General features: G+C 39.7%; 1 protein-coding gene across 2 annotated transcripts in view; it reads left to right on the forward strand.

Moving 5' to 3' along the window:
- The first annotated feature begins 685 nt into the window (after positions 1–685).
- KATNAL1 (katanin catalytic subunit A1 like 1) overlaps positions 686–27,210 on the forward strand; it is a 928,864-nt gene continuing 902,339 nt past the window's right edge. For both annotated transcript variants that reach the window (XM_044073252.1, XM_044073251.1), the window contains exon 1: positions 686–891. The gene's annotated coding sequence lies outside the window, so the exon portion shown is untranslated. The remainder of the gene's footprint in view (positions 892–27,210) is intronic.

Here is a 27,210-nt window from a genome sequence, read left to right on the forward strand (position 1 = left end):
TCATACCTCTCAAGTGTACCTCATTACGAGGAACGTACCTCATTTGGCGTCTTAAAAAGTTCATGTTCCTCAAAATTCCTCAATGTTCCACATTGAAAGATTCTGTCACACATTCAGTGTTAGGAATATTTTTGTGTGAAATCCATGGTAAATAGAAATTAATCATATTAATTCATTAAAATTTCTTTATAAGTAAAACCAGCACATTTTAACCATTCTATGGTCTTCCTAGTTAAAGTTGTTAGTAAGCCATTAGTATGTGTTCCACATTTTGCCCATTTGTTCCACATTATGAGGGCTAGTGTTCCTCATTTTGGAGATGGAAGGTTGAGAGCTATGCAGCTGAGAGATGTGTATAACATTATTAAGAGAATCAGTAAATGAGATAAAAATCACAGCCTTATGCTTAAATTGTAGCAGAAGAGGTGGAAGGTATTTGCCTCAGACGGTCACTGACGAGTGACGTTCTGGACTGTAGTAGGTCAAACTCAATATTTCTGACATGCCCAGGAAAATTTACCATGTATACTTGAATGTGCCTTACTACGCCTTACTCCATGAAACCATTTGTGTCCACTACAATACAACCGTCCAAAATAAGCAAAGAAATACCAATTACTAAAATCTTCCACTGACTGGGATGGGAGTGGAAAAGGCTCGGGAGCGCGTATGAGCATGCGCATTTCGTATTGCTGCTGTGGGCGCTCCCGCGTCGCGGTGGATAATCTGGGATGCATTATTTCTTGTGAGGATGTTGCTAGGTCTGTTGCTGCTGTATGTGTATTGGTAACGTTTCCTGTAAAATGTCCCTTGTTATCAGGGATTTCTCTTGATTTTTAGTAAAAAGTCGCCCAGTCCCTCGTAGAAAATGGTGATGTTTGTGATAAAACGGTGAGTATTACTGTCATGCAGTAATGCCGTATGGTCAGTTCAGGGAATGCATAATAGATACAGTATTATGTCAAGTTTCTGCGAAGCATGACAGTATTTAAACACTGTTGATGATTTTTGGCTTTTATACCTGATTTCTGCTTTGTTTCCGATTTTTGATTAAAGAGACTGAAAGCTGTGCTGGAAACAAATTATTAACAGCGCTGCTGTCATTCTGTTTTCCTTTATGGTAAACACCGCTACTATCATTCTGTTTCCCGTTCTTACGTTATGCATGGGATGAGATGTAGAATGTGAATCACTGAATAATTCAATGCATGTTGCTTTTGAATGGCAGCATGCTAGGCCATATCATTATAAATATTTAATTGGAGTTTTAAGGGGACATCGGCCATATGAAAACTCCAATTCTTGATTCTGGTCAAGCGTGCAGGGCGTTAGAAGAACCATTTGTTAATTAAGTATTATAAAAAATGCAAGGAGAAATTATTTTAGTGTGTGAGCATTGCGTTTTCTAGTTAGAATTATTAATGGCTATATTTGCAGGTGTATTGTGTACTCGGTGAATAAGTGAGAGATAACAACGGTGTTGCTTTTGACTGGATCTCGAATTACTGTGTTTGCTTTATTTTGTGTTACCTTCAATAAAAGTACTGGTCTAGCTTGCCTGTTTTGTGGTGTATGGTTGCCTTAGCAACCAGACTGCAGCACAAGTAAAATGCATTACAGTAGCTCAGCATCAACCACCGCAGATCAAGAAGAAGGCTCAAGGCCTGAGCATACGTTGGTTTACGCGAGTAGCAGCTTAATTGATGGCTCGTCTAACCAGATTTTCATTCTCCAGTGCGTTAAACCATTGTTTTGTTATCCTTCCCTTTTTTTCTGTCCGTAAAAGAACATGTATTCTTGCTCGTCGGTTGAACTACATTCAGTTTTTTGAACACCTTTCTATCCCCACTGGATCACAGATTACATCAAGCAAAATTATAATAATCAGAAAACTGACAATACAAGCCCTTAGTATAGTGCCTCATTTAATACTACACAGTGTTTTCTGTAATATATGTATTAATGAGACTGTGTATAACTTACCTACTGTATTTATCTCACCGGATGTCCCGCATTATACTCTTTTCAAACTGATTTCTTTGATATATCTATTTTTTGTGCATTGTATTGGGCGATTGTTAAGAACCCGGGACATCTGTCTAAACAAAAACGCGTCACACAAGTAGTCTAACTAGTGGTCAGTGATTGTCTCAAAACTCGATAGTCTAATAGTAAAGTAAATGTTTCAATAGTTCATATTTTATACTGTTTGTAAGGGTGTCATGCCTCCTTTTTCTCCTTTAAAAATTGAAATGGGATATAGAAGCAGCAGCCCCCACCACCCCAATACAGACTGTTGCAACAAACACAGCTTACAGATATTGTTGAATGGGGAACTTGGATCAGGAAGAATCTTGTATGTAGGCATACACAAAGTACAATGCTCATGGCCCAGCATCTTAACAATTCCCTTGTATTATATTTATTTTGCATGCTTTAATAGATTTTGCTGACCTGCATTAGAAAATTAAAGTTGTGCAAGATAATTACTGTCACAGTAAACCTATGAGAAAAGTTAACTGTAGTAAGTAAATCATTACATTTGCATTTATTTTTATTTATTTATTTTATTTTACATTTGTTGACCGGGATAGTCCGACTGGATACATGTCCATTTTCAGCAGAGGCCCGGGGAGAAAAGCTCAATAATAATAATAATAATAATAATAATAATCATAGTAGTAGTATAATAATATTCCAAGAGTGCAAAGGATATAGATACAATATATTAGACAGTTCACCACAGTAGGTACACATAAGCATATACTAAATGTTAATAGAGTGAAAAAAATACGAGATAGATCATTTCACAAATTTAGAGCACATTAGGGAAACTACAGTATAGAGAAATGATAAACTCAGCAGGCATAACTGTACAGTAAGATATGACACATCAGATGAGTGGAGTATCTGTTTGCTGATAGTCTAATAGCTAAAGAAAGACCAAAATGTTGGATTGAGTTAGTTAGGGTTTAGGCATGGACAGAGCCAGTTAGCTCTTAAGTAGTTTTTGAGGCCTTTTTTTAAATAGGGGAAGAGATAACTCTTGGGTAAGGTTTGCAGGAAGAAGGTTCCAAATTTTACCCACTGAGTTAGCAAACAGGGAATCACCTGCTGTATTATTGGATTTTAGGGTTTGGACTGATAGCTTGTTGGATGAATGAAGTGGCCTGATAGCATTATGTGGGCTAATAATGCTCTAAAGGCTTGGGGTATTGTCCGGATGGTTGAGTATTTTGTGAGCTACTGTTAGCTGGTTAAGTTTTAAAAGGGAAGGAAATTCCAGCCAATCGAGTTCAGTTAGGTTTTGTAGTGGTTCGTCCTGTATGCCATACCTGTACCAAACCATTTGATTCTCTTGGTCTGACAAGTTTTCCAAAGCTGTCTCTTTTCCCTGTAAAGGCTAACTGTAGCATTATGAAGTTATTGACAAAGGTGGTATGAAGCTCTGTTAAAGATTTAGTGCTGATATGCTTTGCCTTCGATTCTTTACATCTGAAAACCATGCAGAGAAGGTGTGCTTGTGATAGACAGATATCCCTTACTAAGTCAAATATAAGTAGGTGGAAGTAAATAGTCCATAACTCTGACGGACATGTAAAACTATAATGTTGTTGGACATCAGGTATATAATAATTAGACACAACAGTCTTGTTATCACTTGTGACATAGGCACATTTACAGTTATATAAAAGTAATCAAATTGTATTAACAAGTTAAAATTAACAAATATTATTCTTCATATATATTGTTATATATCATATAATCTAAGCAGCATTACATAAATTATTAAATTCCTGCCCCTCCATTTTTTAAACAAGAAACACCATTATTAAACCATCAGTTACGACATAAGCAATCATACATTTACATAAATGAAAACAAACCACACCTACACAGTCCTGGTTGGTAGCATTTTGTATCACAAACCATACTGACACACTCTCAGCTGCAAACATTATACATCACTTATAGTCTATTAGATACAACGATCTTGTACAGGGGAAGGAAGGAAATGTCTTACTGTTAGCAGTGGCCTTTGCTTGAAGATGGTAAGTGTCTCACAGAACCATAGTGTCTTCTTTGGACATGATTACTGTAACTTTATATCACTGCATTGGTGTATAATCCCAAGAAGTACTTTGTTAGCCCTGGGAGGACATTTACAGGATCCCTTGCAGCACAGCCATACCAAAATTTGCCTTGCATGCCAGAACTACTTTGTTCCGTCGTGGCCTTAAACTTTAAGTGTTTATGTTGGAAAGTGGTCTAAGATGGAGGTAGTTGCCTGCCATGGGGAAAGCTGGACAGCTTATTTTTACTTCTGGACTTTTAATTTTTCAGATGCCCAGTTATCAATTATTGTTTTATTATCTTGTTTTTGAGACTTATTCCTGAGCTTATTGAGTTATTTGTCCTGCAGCCCGCCACTTTTGAAGTGCTCTAGAGATGTCATGTTTGTGGCGCTTTGTCTGTTTTCATAGAAATCCTGAACTTTGTATTTTGAGTTTTTTCAATGACACCTGCAGATTATGGGAGTGACATAGGTGCCTTTTCCCATTTATGGCCTGATTCAGAGGGAAGCTTTTGGTCTCTGTTTGTGTTTTATCTTGACAGTTTTGGAATTATTGTTGGTTTTCCATAGGTCCATAAGTGTGTACTTTGCTGCCAGTCCATTACTTGCATTGCTGGCTAAGTGTTGAATAATTTGCACCTTTGTAACTTTGGAGTAAACAACCTCAGTATTGTTTGTTATAACAGTAGCAGGTTGCCATTAACTGTGGGCAACTTATATGGTAAAGTTTGGCCTTGAAAATTGTTGCAGCTGCCGTGTTGTGGCTTTTAAAAAAATACCACCGGCTTCAGAAAGTTTTTTGAGCTGTTCTTGAAGAATAACAGACTTGAAAAATATGGTAGACTTTCTTGCATAATTGATTTTCTAATTTGTCTTCATTTTTTCTGTTACTTTTTCTATATTTTAATAAAGCAGTATTCAAGGTCTCTTGTTATAAATAACAGAGCATCATTTTAATATCCTTTTTTATATTACCATATCATATTCCAATGGTTAACTTTAAGTGCTTTAGAAATAAACACTCAAAGTTGTGCTGAAAGCATATATTATGCATTCAGGGACTGAATCCCAGCAGTTTTCTACAAGTCTGGTATGGTTTTTGGAGAGAAGGAGGTAGATATTGAATTGAATGTCATATGTATAGGACTGATAAAAATATGCCGTACTACACAATCACTTGAAGTGGTAACATGTACACAGTATAATAAGGGAGCCCAAATCAAGCCCTGAGATACACCTCAGTCTAGCAAGAGGAGCCTGATGTATTCAAACCAGACATCACACATGGAGTACTAAGTGAGAGATAGTAGGCAAAACACTAAAGGACACTACCTGTTAACCAGAAGTGTACTCTCATTTGGTCATACATTCCTGGAAAAAGGACTGACTGAGAAGGATTAAAATTTTATTCTTTAATCTGGAAGACTCACTAGCCTTTAGGCAGAAAAACTCAATGTCCTGACACTGGTTGCAGAGCTTTAAAATGCTGCTGAGTTAGTAAGGGCTTATGTATTGACAGAGATCATGGAGGAATAGTGGATAACTGCATCCAAAGTGCAAACCGTGGTTGTCTGGCCATGATGGTGTAATGAGACTTAGAATGACTTTATCCAGTTCTGCTTTGAGAAGTACTTTCTGAATTAGAGGAAATGGAGGATAAGGTTTGTAGCACAGTTTTAGTCCATGGGAATGGAAAAGTATTAATTTCCCATACTGTCTGAGATTTTATTTTTCTGCACACAGGTCCATCCTTTAGCACACACATAAATTCATCATGCTTAGCTATATGGGTTATATCCTGCTAAGCTTCCAAAGCTTAAGGTTGCCTTCCACACACCCAAACCATTAGTCAGCTTGAGCAGAGCTGAAGGAAAAATGTAGTTTGGACACCAAGCCCTTCTAAGTTTTTGTGCTGCCAAAGAGTGCTCCTCTTGCAGGCTTTCGAGGATTGATGGTCAGCTGATACTGTTCCATTGCTGGGCAGATAAGTTCCCATTGGGAGGAAAATACTTCCACTTTTTTATTTTATGATAGTAGCTGAGCATTTTCTGCAAAATTTACAGTTTTAAGCTAGGAAAAAGTGATTTTGCAGACTGTCACTTGACTTTTAATAACTTATATTTAGTAGCATTACTTTTTTTGAATAAAAAAGTTGTTAAAACTATATTTCCTTGGTAAAATGTGTGTTATTTTACTTCTGGGAACTGAGATAAGTGTTTAAAGTGCTTTTCACTGTGCTTTTTGATGGAAAATTGTATATTTTTATTAGTTACCTATTTTACCAAGAAATGCTGCCAGGATTTTCTGAGAATTGGGCATCTTTCTTGCCTTTGCCACAGAACAAACACCCTGTTCCTCTGTTCTTTTTCCAACCACAAAAAGAAAAAAAAATTGACAAGTAGAGTTTGCCACTTCAGCATGTCACTAAAGTGCTTCAGCCACAGATGGGTGACTCTACTGTGACCATTTTTGGTTCAGACATTCATCTTTTTCCTTGGTCTCTCTAGTAAAGCCAAAAAAGATGCCTGATTCCCAGGGAACCCTGACAGCATTCATCAGTAAAAATAGGTCAGTATTAAAAATGTTGTTTTTTCCACCAAAAAAAAAAAAAATGAAAAGCCCTTACCCCAACCATCAAAAGTAATCATGCACCAAAGATTAAATGTGTCCTCTGTGGCTGGAGAGTAAAGGAGAACAACATTTTTGGTCTTGTAATAAGGAGAGGGAATACCGCTTTCTCTAGCCAGATGATAATGACTGTCTTTAGGGAGATTATACCTTTCAAATGCAGGTCTATTTTTTTCAAAAATTCCTGTCAAAAAGAAGAAGAAAAAAATAAGACATATGTCTTCCTCTGTCTTAGTTACTTTGAACAGGAGTTATTTGCTGGGCTTAACTCGGAGTTTAGTTCAGGCTGTTAACCCTTCCAGTTCTGCTGTTTCTGGTAAATGAAAAAAAAAAGATTCTTAATTATATGAGTATGCACAAGATTTTGAATCCCAAAATAATTATGAATGAACATTTTCTACTTGGGTATCTGATTCTGATTCTAAGGAAAGCATAACTTTTTTTGACAGTCCCTTTTTGAAGGATTCTCTTTTTCTGAAACAATTTCCAGACTGAATCATTTCTTACAATGGGAGCATAATGACTTTACACTGTCTCTTAAAAATATGATTTATTGCATCTTTAATTTCCTAGACTATGCCGGTTCTTCCTATTAGAGAATGTATCTATTATAGCCTGTACTTATCTGACAGTCATCCTGCTGTCCCCCAAAAACAGATATATTGTATAAAGTTCACGTCTTAAAAGGCTTTTATATTCTAACCCCATATCAGACCCAACAGTGATTACTCTGGTAAACCTAGCTATTGCTAAACATCTGGCTAGTGCCAGTCCCTCCCCCAAGGCTGGGGAGGCTTTTGATAAATTTGGGACAAAGGTGTATTCTTTTGCAGCACTTATTTATAGAATTCTCAGTTGTCAAGTTCATATGCTAATATTTTTTTTGCTTGTTTTGAGAACTTGAGAAACATTATGGCATCTTTTCCCTCATCTGTGAAAATAAAAAACTTCTTTGTGTAATGTTATTGCTTATGTGTCTCACATGGCTATCCACTCTTTGAAATTTGTTTATGATTTGGTTGACCACCTCCAGTCTGTAAAACTATCTCAAAAATCACCCCCTTCCCACTTTAGCAAGCCATTAATCCTTCCCAAAAATCTAAACCTCCATTTCTGTCTTTGGCAATAGATATTTCCAGACAGAATAATTCTGAAAGTAATTCATCATGGAAATAGATGGCAGTGGAAATATCTCCCATCTTTTTGAAAGATTCCTTCACATCCACCAGTTCAAACTTCTCTTTTCCCTCCTGTCATTTAGCATCTGCTGACTCAGGGTTGATAGAAGCAGTCCCTCCTGTTCCTCAGATAGGTGAAGAGTTGTAATCAGGAATGTTTCTGGTGCCAAAGAAAGAAGCTTCATGGAGACCATTTCTGGATCTTTCCCTTTTGCACAATTTTTATTTCCAAGATGCTTATCATCACATTCATATAACTCCAGATTTCAGACGTTTCTTAAGATTTTCTGTGTCTGGATCACACTTTCAGTTCTGTGCATTACCCTTTGAGTTATCCACTGCTCCAGGCATATTTACAAAGTATTTAGCATGAGTGATAGCCTACTGCTGACTGCAAGGTATTCATCCTATTCATTATTTGGGTGACTTGCTTATCTTTGCAATGTCTTTTTCAAAGTGTCAGGAATCTCTGACTTAGGGAAGAGATCTCCTTCACAGACTGGGATTAAAGGAGAACATCCAAAAAGTCTTGTTTAACTCCTTCTCACAATATTGCATTTCTGAGGTGCTTCTTAGCTCAGTTCAACAAACTTTTCTTCCACAAGAAAAATAGATCTGTACCTAGATGTATTCTTGAGTTTTTCCACTCAGACATCTGTCTCAGCAAGGGAATTTCTCAGGATTCTAGGCCTCATGGCATCTGTGATTCTCAGCACACCCTGACATTCTAGATTCCGATTTTGGGGTTTGTGCGAAGGGAGATTCTTTGGTGGAGAGACCAATTTTATCTGAATCCAGGTCTCCCATGTACCTCTCCAGCTCCAGCAGAGTCTGTAGCAACATACACCTCAGACTTTGCTTTGGGGAAAATGTCCATGGGGATAAAAGTACAGGATCTTTGGAACAGAAAAGATGGACCAAAACGCATAAATGTAAGAGAGATGTGGGTAGTCATAAATGCTAACAATACTCTCAATCATCTGTGGTCCCCAAGACTATTACAGTTGTTTCAGAGATAACACCACAGTTACTATATGTAGTACATAAACAAAATGGGGGAACCAGATGTTACCCTCTGTGCAGACTAGCCATGGTAGCCTGGAATACAGCTTTTAATCGCAATCTCATTTTACAGGCATTTTACATACCTTCAGAGCAAAGTTTTATGGCAGACAAGCTAAGCAGGACCAGGACCAACCCTAATGAATGGAAACTAAATCAGGGGGTCTTTCAGCAGTTGATCCTATTGTGGGGAACACCTCACATCTTTTTGCTTCCAGTTGCAACAGTTATTTTGCAAAATTCAGCTCCTGGACTCCATGCATGAAAGCTTGGAAACCAGATGCTTTTTTTTTCCTTGGACAAGAATGTTCCTGTATGCTTTTATACCTGGTACACCTGGTATTAGAAAATTGGGATCCTTTTAAGGGTAGTGTTTCTCTGGTTTTCCATTATTTCTGTGATTTACTATCCTCTGGCCTGTCTTACTCCTCCACCAAGATACATTTGTCAGCCGTTTCAGCATGTTTGCCCATGGATCCACCACTTTCATAGGTGTTGTGTTTACTAGGCTAACAACCATAAGGGCCTTTTTAAGCCTAGCCATGCACCCCAAATCTGTGGCAAGTTCTGGTACTCCTGATAAGTGTAAGCAGTGGTGTGGGAGATGAAACATTTACATGCAGGGGCCTTTCAGTGCAATCTCATGTGAAAATGTTTTTGAAAGGGGTGTTGCATACCAAGTTTACCAGAAAACAGGTGGTTCCTTCTTGGGATTTTAATTTTGTCTTGGAGAAAATAGCTCTTGCCAGCTCATCAGGCTGACTTGAGGTTCTTAACATAGGAAAACAGTTTTGCTAATTGTTCTGACTTCTGCAAGAATAGTATCTGAGTTGAAAGCTCTTATGGTGGGTCAGCCGTATCTTATTTTCCACAAAGATTAGGTTTCCTTAAGAAATAATCCTTCATTTTTGCCTGCATTTGTATCTGAGTATACTTTGAGCCAAGTGATCCATCTTCCTGTTTTCTTTCTAGAACCTGAAAACAAGGTATAGAGGAAATTCCATACCACAGATAACTCAGACATTATCTTGAGAGAACTAAATTTTTATGAACTCTGATTAGTTGTACATTTCTTGTGAAGGTAAGGAGAAAGGATAACCTGTGTCAAAGCAAGATTATTTCCAAATAGTTATCTTGTGCTGATGTCTTTTGTTATACCCACCACAATAAGACAATTCCAGACAGAATCAAAGCTCTTTCTGCCAGTGCCTTTGCTTCATCTTTGACTTTTTTGAAAGGGTTGGATTCGAGAAGTATTCTGGAAGCAGCAACTTGGTCCTCTATAAATACCTTTACAAAGGACAAAAAACTTTCTTCTCTGCTTGTTGGACAAGCTTTGCTAAGACCATTTTCCAACTGCTGCTGGACCCTCATCCATCCTACTCCCAGTCAATATAAGCTAAACTAATCTAGCGATATAGCTAAGGATACATCAACAGTAATCAATGTGATGCACATGATACAATGGTGCTAGTAAACGTTCCATAACAGTAGATGTTTGTATGATTACTGCTGCAGTAGCCACCTCCTCTCTCCACCCCCCCTTATATTCTATTTTTTGTTTCCAGGATTAAGACCTTTGTGCTTATTTTACTAGCGTTGCCCTTTTCAGGGCTGTAGGCTCCCATCTCTCAGTTGGCAGGAAAGGTCTGAAGGGTTTGGTACCAAAACTACTCTTTTTCTTCAGTTTGAGTGCATGCAAGGTGCCCTTAAACTTTGGTAACCAACCAGCTGTTATATCCTTAGCATGATATAATCCATATAGCTAAGGCTACTGCAGCAGTGATCATTTGGACATGTGTTGTTATGGTAAGTTTACTTACACAGCTGTGCTTTCTTTACAGTTTGCTGGAGTACTGAGAACCTATGAGGTGTCTGCCATATGTGAAGGTTTTGCTAAATGGTCCATTTCCTCATAATGAGTGTCTTACCATATAGCTGAAAGGACCTGATGTTCCCTTGCATGTTTATGTACAATATTATTATAGTAGTTTTTGCTGATCTGTACATGAACTAGAAGGAAGTTGTCTTGTAAGGCTGTGACAGCTGTTTATACTGCTTTTATTTCCTTCAGGATGATGTGAATAAAACTTTTCTTGATGAGACCAACTTCTTTGAAGTGAAAATTTGCTGAAAAGGGTTCCACAAGTGTACCCCAAAAAAGTCTGTCTCCAGCTGCTGAGCTAGTATTGAAGAACATAAAGGCATTCCTTTGGCTAGGTTGACTGGGTCCATCTACCATCAAAATTCAATTCTTGCTGCACTGAGCGTGTCAGTAGTATTGCTCTTACAAGGAAATCATTCCTTAGAGCATGTTGAGATTTCATGTAGTGTCTTGTATAAGGGCGCTGAAGAATTCAAGAAATCATGTAGCTCAGTAGCTTGGTTTTTACAGAAATCTATCATCAAAGATGGTGAGCTCCACGTATTTGTCTTGCAGCATGAAAATCCTCAGCTGAACTGACTTTATTTTATTTATTTATTTATTTATTGCATTTGTTTACCGGGAAAGTCCACTGGGCCTAAAAGAGCCCATTTTCAGTGGAAGCCCGGGGAGAAAAGTTCCGACAAGAACATAGATAGATACAGAAAATATTAAACATTAATTGGTACAAAAGTAGACACAATGTTACAGATAGCGATTACAGTAATATTTACAGACTATATACATAAAAGCAGGAATTTTGTTGGTTGCCAGATGAATTTGATCAGAGAGGTACAAACAGAGATACATTAATCAGCATTATTGTAACAGTATCAACAAGTGGTAAAAAATAATAATTATGGAGAAAATGTCATTAGTCAGCAGTAGCAAAAAGCATAGGAGTTTAGTTATCATTTAAGGAGAAGGAGGAGGCTAGGTATAGAGCAGGTACATAGCCAGGAAGAGTTGAGATGAGTGGTTATAGTGGCTTCTGGGAAAGTTGCTGATTTTGCATGGGATATACGTAATGTCTTATAAAATATGGTGGTCTCCAGAGACTGCAGCAACTGAATAATTAGTGTTATGTGGCACAACTGTTGCTGGGACTGGGCTACTTGTATGCAGCCATTCAGTCAATGGGAAGATGGTAATGTTTGTTTGCTGAGGTGTGGGAATATGCACGTTAATCATTTGATAAATAACCTCTGGCCTTTGGGATGCCAAAATGGTGGAGTAGCAAACTACAGTGAAATTTAGCTATTTCAAACCTCTGGCACTGCATTTATGGTGGTTTTATTTGAATGTGGTGACATAGATTCTTCATATCCAGCATTGCCATGTAAGATTATTTTTCCCTGAATGCAAGATTTTCTTTTTTTGTGAAGATGTAAGTGTTTATCAGTGACAAATCTAGTACTGATTCTGCAGCATTATCCTTTGGGACAGGAAGAGTTTAGAGGAAAATTGTTGCCTTTTTTGAATGGAAGGAAGCCATAGTATCACCTTTTTTCTCTAGCAGCTGATTCATTAGCAACAGAGCATGTGTGATCTGTTGAGTGGGGCTGTGTGGAATATGAAACAAATGAGGTCTCTGTAGAGACTCTGTCATGCAACTGTGAGCAGTTGCCTGGAGAATCCAACTTTCAGAATCCAACATTCTGAAGTTACTGCTTCCAATGCTGGTAGGCGAGATTGGAAGAAACTGTAAAATGTGTCCCAAAGGCAGGTGGTGGAGCACAAAAACATATTCATATTGTTGCCACTTGGTGGATCTAATATGCAGGCTGTAATCCCTTCAAGAACCTTTGTTAATATTTCTTCTTCCCTTCTGAACCTAACTGCTTTTCCTTGTACCTTCCTTGATTTTGATGTTTATGGACAAACATTTGATTGTGGTAAAGTGGTATGTAGCTTGTTGGAAAGTTTGTTAAAAACTGTAAAGTGAAAGCATGAAACATCTGATGTTATGTTGTTCTATCTCACCTTCATTCTTACAATGATGGGTTTGGAGATGATCCTCGACTCTGACTCGGCCGAATACTTAGCTGAAAGTCTCAAACCTGGCTCGTGGCAAGAAGGTATCCCACAATGCATTGGTGCAATTCCCCAGATATTGTTTGCCGCTTTACGAGGTTGGATGCACTCATCTTGGCCGTGGCTAAGTTGTGAAACATTTTTTCTATTACCTTTGTCTAAACTTGCTATATTTGCATATATTTAGCTTTTAGTCATATTAGGTTTAACTCGTGTCTCCTTGCTGCTCTTTGTTAAATAGTGATAGTTTTTTCCCCTTTAGCATGGCTTTTGCCATCGCTTTCTAGGAGCCTTTGGTATCCCGTGTAGTGGTTGTTGTTTGTTTGTTAGTCTCCTTATAGCTCGTTTACATTATAGATCTATTCACCCGTTTAAGTTAGAGGGCTTGTACTGTTTTATTATTTTGTCTGGAAAATAGAATCGTTTGAGTTAGAGGTTCTATTTTTCTTCCCCTGGTTGTCGCTCCTTGTGTTGTCCTGTAGTAACCTTTGGTATAGCTGTAGCATATTAGTCTTAGCTAAAAGAACTTTGTTGTTGTTGTTTTTGTTGCTGCCTTTAGGGTCTTAACTTGAAAATGTCCAAAGACCAAAAAGAAAGAGAATGTAAGCCTTCGGGCTTTACGAAATGTCAAAAGTGCTCGCAAAAAATGTCCAGCACAAATGTACATGTTATTTGTGTTTATTGCCTTGGTGCCATTCATCTCCAAGAAGACTGCACCTTTTGTCATTCATTTAGTGCTAGAGTTCTTCAGGAAAAGAGAAACAAGTTGATTCTAAAAGGGCTCTTAAAGCCTTCTTTTGAGGAAGCCATTCATAGTTCTTCTTCCTCTTCTTCGTCTCCTTCCTCAAAAAAGGATAAGTCTCAGAAAAGACAATCTGCCACAACCTCGGCTCAATTGAAGCCGCCACTCAAACTTCTTAAAATTTCAAAGGCCACTACTTCCTCGGCTCCACAGTTCTCGGAGCTGTCGGAAGTCTTTTTGGTTGACAGGCCTGGTACTTCGGAGTCGCAAGATACCTCTACTCGGAGCCAGTCCATTGATATTTTGCTGGTTTTTCCAACTCTAAGATCACCAATCCTTCATAGGTCTCGCTCTCCTTCCCTATCTTCCAGGTCTACCAGAAGTTTATTTGATGATGATGTAGAACGGGTGGTGCGCAGACTCCTGAAGTTGCCAGCGCTAACTAAATTATTCTCGGCTCCCACCCGTTTGGTCTCAGAGCCTGCTGTACCCACTGTTGTTCCTCCTCCGAGCCAAGCTGGTCCTTCGGAGCCAGAGTGCTTGGTATCGCCTACTGTGGACCCTTCAGTTCCGGGACCCCCTTCGGTGTTCACGGAGCCGACATCTGCTCTGGCTCTCTCGGCCCCGTCCAGGGAGTCTGGGAACTGGGGTTCCCTGGTCGGCCCCGGGGGGATTCTCGGCCCCAGTCTTCTTCGTGCCGAGTCTACCCTTCGGAACATCGGCCCAGGTTAGCTTGCCTCCCACATCGGCCTCCGGTCCGATCTAGTTGGCTCTGTTGCCTTCCTCTGTCTCTTCGGAGCCAGGGGAGTCTTCGGAGCTGGTGGGATCCGCCTTTGAGCTGATGAGGAGTGTGTTGTCTACCCATTCAGCACCACAGAGGGATACCAGTACTCGTCCCCCTAAGGCACTGGCTGCTGTCTCGGCACCACCCATTCCACAGTACAGCAGAGATCCAGAGCCTCAGGATCCCCCAATGGGTGAACCCCTCTCCTCCAAGACCTCCCCAGAATATCCTTCTGAGGAGCCACCTTGGAAGAGAACCTGCAAGAGGAAGTACGTTGACTCCCCAGACGAGTCCATCACTTCAGATACTGACCTCAATGAGTCAGAAGGGTCCCCACGGTCTTCCTCTGATGATATCTCATTTGCAGATATTCTAGAGATCCTCAAGCAAAGAGGCGGCTGGCAAGCCACCACCCCTTCTGATGAGGAGTCAGTGTATCTGAAGGCTTTTGGGTCTCAACCTTCAGCCTCCTGGGTGTCTCCGCCTTTTGATGAGCTAATGGACCTGGTTAGTCAAAAGGCATGGGAGCCACCTGACACTATGGAACCAGTCCCTCAGAGGCCAAAAAAATTTTTGTCAGCTCCTTCGAGCAAGGATTTTCAAACTAATGGGGTACCCGTAGATGCTATGGTGGTGGCAGCAGCCACTAAGAAGGAACTTGCAGAGACTTCCTCATCTGTTCATCCTCCGAATAAAGACTCTCAAACGATGGGCAGCTATGGGAAGCATGTATTTTCTTCAGCGACTTTCTCACTGCAATCGCTGAACTATTTATCCCACTTTACAAGGCTACAAAGAGATCTCCTGAAAGAGCTAGGAGATACTCTACAAGGTTCATTAGCTGTGGGGGTGAATGAGAAGATCTCCTCCCAGCTGTCCACCTTAAATTCCATTGTCAACTCCTTCATGAGGCTCATACCCTACGCAGCAGATGGACCGAGCAGGGCAGTGGGTTCTGGAGTTTCCCTTAAGAGACACTCCTGGATATGCTTGTGCAATTTTGCAGAGCCCTTTAAGTCTACCTTTACTAACACCTCTTTTGATGGTTCCTCACTCTTTGGACCCAAAGTAAAAGACACTTTAACCCAGTGCGAGCAGGAAGGGAAAACTCTCTCTGCCATTGGAGTATGTTTTTCTGTACCTTCAATACCTTATCTCAAAGGCCAAAAGAGCGGAAAAATGTGGTTCAAAAGATCCCAGAGATTTTTCCAGGAAGCACAGGGTGATACCTACGCCAGGGACAGAGGGGGAGGTAATAATGGTAGATGCCACCCCAGAAGCAGAGAGGGCCCGCAAAACCAGGGTGACCATGATTCCTGTCACGGACGCCCTTATCAGCGCTCCTAAAAGGAGGCCCGACTGCTCTACTCTGGAGGCAGTCAGGGAATGTTTATCAGTGTACCCAGAAGCCTGACAAAATATTACAAACGACAAATGGGTACTAAATATAATATCCAGAGGATACTCCATCCCTTTTTACAACCCTGTCACACAGACCAAAACAATCCCAGATGTTCCACCCAATCTAAGGGAACAAGCAACTATAGAGATTCAAAAGTTGCTCCACAAAAGAGTCATCCAAGAAGTCCCTGCAGACCAAATAGGATTCGGAACTTACTCAAGATTCTTTTTGGTGCCAAAAAGAACAGGGGACTGGAGGCCCATATTAGACCTAAGCAAGTTAAACGAATCTGTCAAGAAGTCAAAGTTCCGAATGGTGACATTGCAGTCTATACTTCCCTTTTTAGGGAAAGACGATTGGATGTGCTCGATAGACCGTCAAGATGCTTTCTACCACATAAAAATGGACAGGACAACAAGAAGGTACTTGCACTTCCAGCTGGGAGACCGAAATTACCAGTTCAGAGCTCTGCCCTTTGGTTTCACTACAGCTCCCAGAGTGTTCACGAAATGTATGGCATAGTCGCGGCTCACCTGAGACGTCTAGGATTCTGTGTGTTTCCCTATCTAGACAATTGGCTCCTATTTGCCACCACCAAGCATCTACCCCTACAAGCCAGAGACCTAACTTTGGACATTTGCAATCAGTTGGGCATTACAGTAAATTTTCAAAAATCTGCCTTGTTGCCCTGTCAACATATTACATTCATAGGCGCAGATCTAGACACTTCATCTATGGTAGCACGTCTTCCAACAGAAAGAGATATAACACTCAGACAGCAAATACTTCACCTTGTTCCCAAGACCAAAGTGAAAGCAAAGATAATTCTAAGGTTACTAGAAACAATGGCCTCCACGATTACATTAATCCCTCTTGCCAAAATGCACATGAGGCTTCTTCAATGGCTGTTGTTCTCCCAATGGTCACTTCAAGAGCTTCCAATGTCTCATCTGATCAGAACAATGGAATCTTGCAAGAACGACTTAAGATGGTGGATACACTCCACTCATGTGACAATAGGCAGACCTTTCGTTCCACATCAACCAATAGCTACAGTGACCACGGACGCTTCCCAGATAGGGTGGTGGTGGGGGGCATTATCTAGGAAGAACAGTCCAAGGTACATGGCAAGAACACAAAGCTCACTTGCATATAAATGTCCTAGAGATGAGAGCAGTGATTCTTGCATTGCAAGCACTTCTAGACTCTCTCCCTCTAAGGACTATTGCGATACAGTCAGACAGTAAGTCTGTGGTTTGGTACATAAACAAGCAGGGGGGAACCAGATCTTACCCCCTTTGTCGAGAAGCCCTAAGACTGTGGTAATGGGCAGTTTCTTCCCAGCGCTTTCTAATTGCAATGCACATTCCGGGAAGTCCAACGTGATAGCGGACAAGCTGAGCAGAGCAATCCTAATGCCTCACAAGTGGTCTCTCAATCACAATGTAGCAGAAATGATTTTCCAAACATGGGGACAGCCCTGCTGTGATCTCTTTGCCACTCCCATGAATACTAAGTGCAGCAACTTCTTTACCCTAACCCCCCCCCCCCTCCGGGGGAGACACAGAGAGATGCTCTTGCTCACGATTGGCCCTCGGGACTTCTTTATGCCTTTCCTCCGTTTCCTCTCATACCCAGTGTATTTCAGAAAGCACAATGCTTGGGAAGCAGGTTAAATCTCATTGCTCCTCACTGGCCTCACCAAGTCTGGTTCCCCTTCCTTTGGCCTCATCTTCAGGAGAAGTTGTGGATTCTGGACGCAGTGCCAGATCTGCTGACTCATATGTCGGGGGAGCTTCATCCTTCTCTCCACACCCTAAAACTGACAGCTTGGCTGCTCTACTTCCCAGTTTAGTCAGGGTTCACAATTTTACTCCTACAGTTAGACATATCTTAATGTCCTCGCATAAAGCTTCTACTAGAAAGCTGTATTCTAGTAAATGGAAGAGGTTTTCTCTTTGAGCTCAAGACAGGAACATCAATCCTTTTTCTGCACCTATTCATTATATTTTGTAATTTTTGGCAGAACTGTTTCAACAAGGCTCAGCTGCAGCAACCATCAGAGTTCAACTCGCTGCAATTTCAAATTTTCACATTGGTGATTCTACTTCCAACTTAATGTCACATAGGTTGTGTAGAGCCTTCTTAAAAGGTGCCTCCTTATTAAGACCTCCCTTTAAGGAACCCCCTTCTCCTTGGGCTCTAAATTATTTTTGTCTCATCTCACGTTACCACCTTTTGAGCCCTCTTCATCTTTGGACCTCAAGTTCCTTTCCTGGAAGACCTTGTTTCTAGTGGCTGTAACTTCTGCTAGAAGGGTATCAGAGTTGCAAGCTCTTTCTATTAAACCACCATATTTGATTTTTCATAAGGATAGGGTATCCTTACGTACAAACCCATCCTTTCTGCCTAAAGTCTCTTCTCCAAACAACACAAACCAATCTATAGAACTGCCAGTGTTCTTTTCTAATCATAGCAACAAGGCAGAATGCAAATTACATCAACTGGATGTGCATAGACAACTCAGATTCTATTTGCATAGGACCAAAGACTTCAGAAAATCTGACCAATTATTTGTATCCTTCTCTGATGCAAAAAAGGAACCTCAGTCTCAAAAATTACTCTTTCTAATTGGCCTTCAAATTATATTAGATTTATCTGTAACTCAAATCACAAAGATTTGCCTTTCAAAGTGAAAGCTCATTCCCCTAGAGCAATGGCTACGTCATCTGCCTTTCAAGCCAGAATTCCCATGGCTAATATTTGTGCAGCAGCTACTTGATCTACTCCACATACTTTTATCACTCATTACAAAGTGGATTTGGCCTCCATGGACAGGGCATCCTTTGGTTCCATGGTGCTTAAAGGAGTACTCCCGTGAGCCACCCAGGAAAAAGGTGCTAGGGACGCTCTCCCATCATTGTAAGAATGAAGGCGAGATAGGACAACATATCATAAAGAAGTTATGTATTCACCATAACATTCCATGTTTGTTGTCCATCTCGCCGTTCATTCTTACGAACCCTCCCTCTTTTCCCCTGCCAAAGACTCCTTGTGGACCTGGTAGATATTTTTACTACTTTCAGGAGTTCTTTGTCTCAGCTTGTTTCTCCTTCCACTACGTATAGTTTGGATCTGGATATATGTATATATTTGTAGATATGTATATAGTGTATATATCGTTCATTAGTAGCAGCAAACAAGATCTGGGGAATTGCACCACTGCATTGTGGGATACCTTATTGTCATGAGCCAGGTTTGAAACTTTGTTAAGTATTCGGCCAAGTCGGCTCTGATCCCGTCATTATAAGAATGAATGGCGAGATGGACAGCAAACATGGAATGTTATGGTGAGCACATAACTTCTTTTTTTAACCAATGACTCTGTTTTGCCTGTTTTTTCAAGGTCTGCTGTTACATCATCTGTAGGCTGACCAAATGGTAGGTGTTAAATAACAGTAGAATCCAACAGTTGTGGTTTTACATCCTCAGGATAATTTCTGTCTTGAGTTAGGCTTGCTTTTGCTAACCAACACTGGGCATAGCTGCTTTAGAGGATGTATGATCAGGATTGCAAGCACAATTAGACTTCTGTTTTACAGCTGTAGTATTCAATTTTATCAGGCTTATCTTTGAGTTTCAGTATGTAAGTTACTTAATATGTATATTTGTAGCCATTGTTCAATGTTTTAATCCTGTTTAATGTGTACTGTGGAGCTTTTCTCCCCAGGCCTCCTCTTAAAATGGGCTCATACCCATTCGGACTTTTCTGGTAAACAAATGTCAAATAAATAAATAAATAAATAATAAATGTAGTCATGCATTTTTGACTCAGTATGGAACTTTGGCAAGTCAGTATGTAGTTTGTTTGAATTAAGAGGCCTCACAGCTAAATTTCTGGATATCTAGACTGTCTTAACATATCTTTTCAACAGCTTAAATTCCTTGCCAAGAAGAAGTGCAGTTAGTGTTGTAGTTTGCCTTGAAAAGGTGGGTGGGGTGGGGTACAAAAAATCAGCTATATGAGTGTTACAGAAATCATGCCTTCAACTGTAGCTCTGTAAGAGCCTGCCTGACCTTTTCAGAGCTGGGAGTTGAGTGTCGAGGTGTTTGTAGTTAACTTTCAACAAGTCGAACAGGGTTTGAAACAGAAGAGGGATAGTCCATGTTGACTCTAATAATCACATCATCTGCATATACCTCACTTTAGGGAAAAAGGCTTGCTGTCGTCAATGCAGAGGAACATTAATCCACTTAGTTACAGTGTCTGAAAAGGTTATTTCCTCGATGAGGGGGGAGGAGTGACCAAGATGACTAAGGTGATATATCTGTGTGGTCTGAGTCAGGAAAAGTATGAGACCATGTATGTCTTCTTTTTTTCTGAGGATATTGGGGATAAGCATCTTGTCTTGTTCATTTTCCCTTCTATAAAGTTTTTTTTTTAGGACTGATAAAAGCCCCCTCTTTCTCATTTAAAATAGAATCGACTTTGGTCTGGGCTTTGGACTGACACTGACTGTAGTTGTGTCAGTGTGGCCTCTTGAACAACAAAAAATATTCCCTAGAGAAAAGTTTGTATTCTGAAACTGTATATACGTAAAAGAGTTTGTAACTGTAACTAGTGGATACACTATGAGTGTTCATGGATGTCGTGGAAGGAGACGCATTTAAATTTTTCAGTAATAATATACCAAGGATCTGACTCTGTTAACTGTTTCACTTGTAAAATTATTCTTGCAGTGTTAGTTGGAAATACTGATATTAGTAATGTTTTGAGTTTTATTGGCTGAAGCAGCTTAAATGAGGATTCTTCTCTGGGCATGTTACTGACTGTCTGTTTCAATAACAGTAAAAGTTAGGTGTCATCCTCCGTTGAACTAATTAAGGATGCACATTTTTAAGAAGTTTTGATAAATTCCTCTTTTTTATTTTCTTTTGTTTTTGTCGGTGGTGGATTTATCTGGGATTCTCACATTACCTATGTCAGTACCTTTACAGGTACAAGACCAGTGTTACCCTTTGCAAGGAAAAGGGATATTTGTGGAAAACTGGCAAGTGGAATCAGAATAGTAAACCTAAATGCAATGATATACTGTTACAGTAACCCGTTCTGCAGAAGATATTCCATTATGGTTTGTCGATGTATTTTCAAACGTAATTGTTACTCTGTTGTACCTTGCTTTTATCACTGCATTTTCTGAAAAGGCTGCAAGTTGTCTTCTCTGGCAAAAGTATTCTTTATTGTAAGTGTCATCCCTGTGATGTTTATATAACATTATGTTATACTACTTTCTCTTTTTCTTGGTAAAAACAATACTTTTTGATAGGGATAACACGAGGAAGATGAGAGAGTTAACGAGGTGATGCTTGCCTCACCTACCAAAATGTAAGAGAAAGGTCCATGTTAACAAACTGTTACAATGTGCTTTTACTGAACTAATATTCCTGAAACATATTTACAGTACTTGACTATGCATGCGTAATAAAATATAGAAATGACTTGTTTCCTAACTTGTTTTATTTATTTTTGCTTGTTGCAATAATTTCTGTCAATTATGTTTTTGTCTTTTTCTTTATGGCGTTACATGCTTTCATTCTTCATTTCTCTTTTTGTTGCACTCTGCTTTTTTCCTTGTATATGCAGTTGAAGCTGTAGGACCCATTTCTACTAGGGGCACCAGACCACAGTTGCCATTCGAGGTGTGTTTCATCAAGGTTTCCTCGATATTGCCTGTATATTATGCAAGCAATAATTCCCAACAGAGTGTGCGTTATTGTGGAAATAACACATGCCTGGGGGGTGGTGGGCCTCTACACCCCTGGAGAGGCATTATTTCCACAATAGCACACACCCTGGAAGGCATTATTGCACTTAGAGAATGGACTATCTGAAAATTATTTGGTAGTTTTATTTTAATATTATATACATATTTTATATATTTTGATGGAAACTAGGTCCTCTGCCTAATGAGTCAAACTTGCCTTAGTATATTTATTTTTGCTGGTAGAAGTATTTTACATCAGAAGTATAAACTATGTAAGTGTTTGATGTCTAGATACACACACACATCCAGAAGCACATACAGACTCACACACATACACAAAGAAAAACACAAATATACACACATGGATGCACACACACACACACACACACACACACACACACACACACACACACACACACAAAAGCAAACACATACACACACACACTGGCTTTTCTTTTTTACTTATTTTTTATTTTAGTTGTACCCTTGCTAAACAGCAAAGCGATGCTTAGAGAGCTAAAAAAATGGCAGTGTTGGATTTTAATTGTATGAGTTTCGCAGCTGCTTAATAAGTTGCTGTGAAGCATCAGACATGTTTTACAGTGGGCATTGCCTGTACTTTAATACCCTGCTAAAAACATTCATTCTTCAGTCAAGGTTTAATGTACAATTTGCCCACTGTCTAAGGGCTTTTAGCATTTAGCTAACCAGTTTTCCTGCAGTATATTGCATACAACTGATTGCTCTCAAGGGCAGAGTTTCCTTCTGTATTATATTTATTTTTATTTGTTGTAATATTAATTTCATGTGCATGTTTTGCTCACCTCATTCGTTACGGTACTTTTGAGAAGTAGTACTAGTGTTTTGTGTCAGTGTTGCTACTGTAATTGGACAGCTGTGGTTGTGTCTTAATTCTTGTCTTTTGTGGTATTATAATTTGTGATAATAGGCTATATATTTATTTCAGTTTTATGCTGTTCTTTACATGTGTTAAAGGGATTACTTTTCCTGCTTCCTGCCTTGTAAGCATCAAAACGTCTGATAATATGTCTCTGTAGCTGGAAGCTCTTTGGGGAAAAATAGATTTAAGATGGCATATATTCATACTCCACCAAAAACTGGATTAAGTTGGCATATATTCATACTCCACCAAAAACTGCCATTATGGAGTTTGAGAAGTTTTTTCAGAGAATTAGCTTTCACCAGGAAATATCATTTATGAATGGTGACTGGAACTTGATTTGCAATATGACGGGGACCTGTAAGGGAAAATAAAACAAAAGAGGAAATATTTCTGAAGAAATATATAAGAATATTTGGTACAGAAGGTGTGAATTTAGTAGTAGGAACTCAGACAGTATCTATAATGGGCTAGATTGGTTAGAAGTTATATTTTACTAGAACATGTGTATGTATTAAATTGAAATCATTTACACATATCCAATAACTATTTCAGATTATATACCAGTGAAAATTAAGATAATGTTGTAGAGTAATGAACTAAAACTTTCCTACTTACCTGTTAAAAAAGAGAGGAATTCAAAGAATGGATAGTGGAAATGATTCAAGAGTTATTAGGGAAGATAGAAATGTTGTCGGAATAGATAGCTAGTGTGTGGAATAAAATGTAAATGGAGTTTAAAACAAAGCAGAAATCAGAGATGTATGGGAAAGAAGTAATAGGAGTCATTTTAGAAGGGTTGACAGATGTTAAACTATTGCAGAAAAAGGGAAATCCCATAGAACAACAAGGTGAACAACTGCAGAGTGACAAAGGGAGAAAAGGAGTATTTGAATAATATGCATCGGTTTAGAATAGTTACTATTAAGCAACTGTTTTTGATGACAACTGCAGAGCACAAAAACTATTAGTACAACAACAACTAAGGGAACAGAAAGTAGAAAGGGATGTCACCAAAGTTAGGGAGCCAATGACAAGAAAAATAACCAGAGATCATGTAGAGGTATTATATGTACTTTGCAGATTTTATGTAAATTTGTGTAATGCGCAGGAATGTAGAAACCAAGAAAATACAAACATTGACATATTTATGGAAGACTTTATTATGCCAAGGTTAGAGTTAGATGACACTCAACATTTAGTAGGTTAGACAGGAAGAGATGAGATAAAAAAATTGATGTATAATAAACCAACAGAGAAGTTTCTAGTGACTGCAGCACCCAGCAAGATAAAAGCATTCTCATCAAACTAAACAAACGACTTCGATGAAAAATAAAGTGTACCAAAGCCAATTTTTGATGTAAATGTGGCCTTCCAGGCCAAGGACAACCACAAAGTTTTCTTTAGCTATATCCACAACCTCAAAGGCAATACACAATTATGTTCAGAGCTCACTGTTGATGGAGCCACCTATACCGAGCCAGAAGATATAGCAAACCTGCCGGCAGACAAATTCAGCTCTAGCTTTACCCCTCTGTCCTCCTCAACCTCCCCTCAGGAAGTACCATCAAATATAACTCCCCCTACTATCACTATGGGACAGGTCCTCAGTGCTCTCTCTTGAGGCTAAGAACATGGCATCAATGGGCCCAGACTATATTTCAGGATCCCTTCTAAATAGCATGAAATATGACCTATTAGGCCATCTGGAATTGCTATTTAACTGCAGCCTCCAAACAAACTTTGTGCTTAATGAATGGAGAACAGCAACAGTCATCTCTCTGCACAAAGTTGAGCAATCTACAGACCCTGGAATCTACGGACCCACAAGTCTCACTAATCTAATATGCAAAGCCAGGTAAAAAATGATTGTGGAAATGATGGGCCTAACTTAATTTGGTTTCAGTAAGGGCAGGTCTTGCCCACTCAGCCTGGCAGACTTCTTTGAGAAGGCCATCAAAGCAAGAGATTTGGGCAAAATGGTTCATGCTGCCTACCTTGATCTGGCCAAGGCATTTGACACAGTACTCTACTTGGGCATTGTTGACAGACTCAACAGGTTGGGTATAAACCCTTATGTCACCCGGTGGATAGCCAGCTGACGTACAGGCAAGACCCATGAAGTTAGAATTGGGAAGTTCATCTCTATAAAGAGGCCGGTCTGAAGCGTAGTCCCTCGGGGATTAGTTGTAGGACTGTTTCTGTTTTGGCATTTAGTACAAGGGCCTCTGGCTGACCAAATTTGCTGATGATTGCAAATTAGGAAAAATCATAGAATCACACACTGAAAGTAATGCTCTCCAGGAAGGGCTGACACAGACATACAACTTGTGTCAGAGCCATGAACTAAAACTAAATGCCAAGAAATACATAATGGCATCCTTTAGGAAGTCATCCGCTCCTGGTAACTCTCATATTGATAACAGATACCCGAAAGTCGACCCAGAAGACAGGGACTTGGTGACACGCATAGACAATAATAGTAGAACAAGCATATGCAAAACCACTAATTATAAATCCACTAGAAACACAAAAAAATTCTCTCCTGAGGTCCTCAATACTTTACTCTGTAACTGTGACTGGACCCCCCTAAAAACCCTCCCACCTGACAAGGCTGTAACATATTTCAACAAAACATTTCTACAACACCTAGACACTGTCACTCCATTGCACAAAATCAAGGTTAGAGCCTCTATAAACCCCTGGCTCAGTAAAGAAACCAAACAAATCCTCAAGTCCAGAGACACTGCCTGGCTTTACTATCAAAAACCCAAAGAAACAGAAAGCCTAACTAAGTACCAAGAACTGCACAACCATGCAAAAAAATGCATTAGGCTGTTCAAAAAATCCTACTACTCAACATTACAAACTAAACACCAACACAACCCCCAAAAATTTTGGAAAAATGTAAACCAGCTACTAAAACCCACTCAAAAGGCTACCCCCAAACCAACCAACCCTGACACTGCAGTTCCCATCGAAACACAATTCAACTCCCACTTTGTGAACTCAGTTCTATCCTCAGTGTCACAGGACAGCTCCTACCTCACTACCCCCCCCCCCACAACACAAATAACACTAATACAAGCTTTACTCTCAAAACAGTTTCCACCACTTCAATCCAATGCATGCTCTCCAAACTAAAAACCTCACCTACAGCAGCTGACCTACTCCCCAGCTATTTCTTGAAACTTACAGCAGATGTAATTGCTATCCCAATCTCCACTCATAAACAGATCAATTGTTGAAAACTATGTGCCCAAACTCTGGAAAATATCCTATGTTACACCCATACATAAAGGCGGGACCTCCACTGAACTTAATAACTACAGGCCCATTGCTTTATTCTCCCCCCTGGCCAAAATCCTAGAAAAATGCATCCATACCCAGGTGCTAAAATATCTCCTAGACAGCAACATCCTGTCACCTATTCAGCATGGTTTTAGACCTGCCCATAGTACCACTGCAGCCCTCCTCTGCTTCACAGACACAGTAAACCGTCTCAAAAACAAAGGCTTGCAGGTGTCAACTCTTTTTTTTGGATATGTCCAAAGCATTTGACGCAGTCTCGCACCAAATACTGCTAAACAAACTAAACCAATATCACCTATCAAATTCCACTCTTACCTGGTTACAAAGCTACTTTAACTGGCAGGTACCAAGCTGTGAAATGGGAAAATTCTGTCTCTCCTCAGCCGCCCATAACTATAGGAGTCCCACAGGGTTCTGTCTTAGGACCATTACTATTCACAATCTTCACAAATGACCTCCATACCTCCATACAGCATGCATCTATCATTCAGTATGCAGATGATACTACCTTAATCTGTGCTGCACAAAACATTCCCACCCTCCTTCAAACAACTCAACTAGCATTCTCTGACGTTGAAACTACCTTACCAAAGCCCAACTTATCCTCAATCCAAAGAAAACTCAGCTTATGATTATAACCAGTTCTAACAAAAACACCGATAACAGTCAATTCACTATCTACTCCACAAATGCTGCTCCAATCGCTCCAGTGGCACAGGCTAAGCTATTGGGAATAACCATAGACTCCCACCTGAAATTTGATAGTCATCTCAACGTAACTATTAAAAAAGTACATGCCAAACTGGGATCACTCTACCGTATCAAACCATTTCTTGCCAACAACACAAGATCAGCCATTGCTCGCTCCCAGCGTCTATCCACCATGCTGTATGCATCTCCCATTCTGAATAATCTCAACAAAACTGAACTAAGCAAAATCGAAGCCTGCTATAACAGAATTGCCTGCTTTGCTGCAAATTGCTCGTATAGAACTCATCACTGTACTGCTTTGAGCCAGCTCCACTATCTTGAACTGCCCAACCTCCTAACCTACAATCAGCTCTGCCTCTGTCATTCTATTACCTTCCCAATAAGTGTCCTGCCCTCAAAAACCTAGTACAATATCACTCAGCCAAAAGGCCTCTTAGATCATCAAGCAAACTACTACTAGAAGTCACCAACAGCTATAATAGCTTTGGAGACACACTATATAGTAGTTCAGTGGCTAAAAAATGGAACTCTCTCCCCACTAGCATACAAAACACATTGTCCAAAGCATCCTTTAAAAACCTCATTAGGCAACATCTCAAGCAGTTGGCAGTGCCATGATTGCTCCCCAGGCTAGTGAAAGCAGATAAGGTATACATACTAAACCTAGAGTACTTGATAATAGTTTTACCTCT

This window comes from Protopterus annectens, chromosome 5.part1 (genome assembly GCF_019279795.1).
Source record: "Protopterus annectens isolate FY-2018-M chromosome 5.part1, PAN1.0, whole genome shotgun sequence".
Lineage (NCBI taxonomy): Eukaryota > Metazoa > Chordata > Ceratodontiformes > Protopteridae > Protopterus > Protopterus annectens.